This window comes from Buceros rhinoceros, unplaced genomic scaffold, assembly GCF_000710305.1.
Source record: "Buceros rhinoceros silvestris isolate BGI_N320 unplaced genomic scaffold, ASM71030v1 scaffold21855, whole genome shotgun sequence".
NCBI classification, from domain to species: Eukaryota; Metazoa; Chordata; class Aves; order Bucerotiformes; family Bucerotidae; genus Buceros; species Buceros rhinoceros.
This window is the reverse complement of record NW_010414959.1, coordinates 14,951-15,622: the sequence shown is the minus strand read 5'-3', so window position 1 is coordinate 15,622 and position 672 is coordinate 14,951.

The window sequence follows — 672 nt, the reverse complement described above, 5'->3', positions numbered from 1 at the left end:
CCGCTCCTGAAGAACCCAAACACGCCGATTACACAACGGGTTGCAGAGAACAGTGTTGCAACAGAGATTAACACGATTAGAGAACTGCGAGGAGCACTTGACCTGAAACAGGACACAGAAGGGTGAGGATTTTCATCCTGCAGCACCAAAACCTGCTGAAAGCTGCAGGGAGGTTGAGCCCAGCCTGTAAGCCAGCCTTTGCAGGCGTGCCTCGGGACTCAGCCTGGAAGCCGTTACATACATGAGGATTATCTTTCAAGCTCAAGTACTTGACTTAGCTTTAATATCTTAACAAAATAGTTTACACTCTTCAGAATCAGAGGGCCTGAAAAGTAACAGCAAAGCTACATTTGGGTCTGTAGCAGCCGACCTCAGACCGCCCCTGGGCTTTGTGCCAGAATAACCCGGCTTTGGGTGAGGTGACTCCGGACTCTGCTCTGCATGAGGATTATCTTTCAAGCTCAAGTACTTGACTTAGCTTTAATATCTTAACAAAATAGTTTACACTCTTCAGAATCAGAGGGCCTGAAAAGTAACAGCAAAGCTACATTTGGGTCTGTAGCAGCCGACCTCAGACCGCCCCTGGGCTTTGTGCCAGAATAACCCGGCTTTGGGTGAGGTGACTCCGGACTCTGCTCTGCCCTGTGGTGGGGCGGCTGGCCCTCTGGCGGC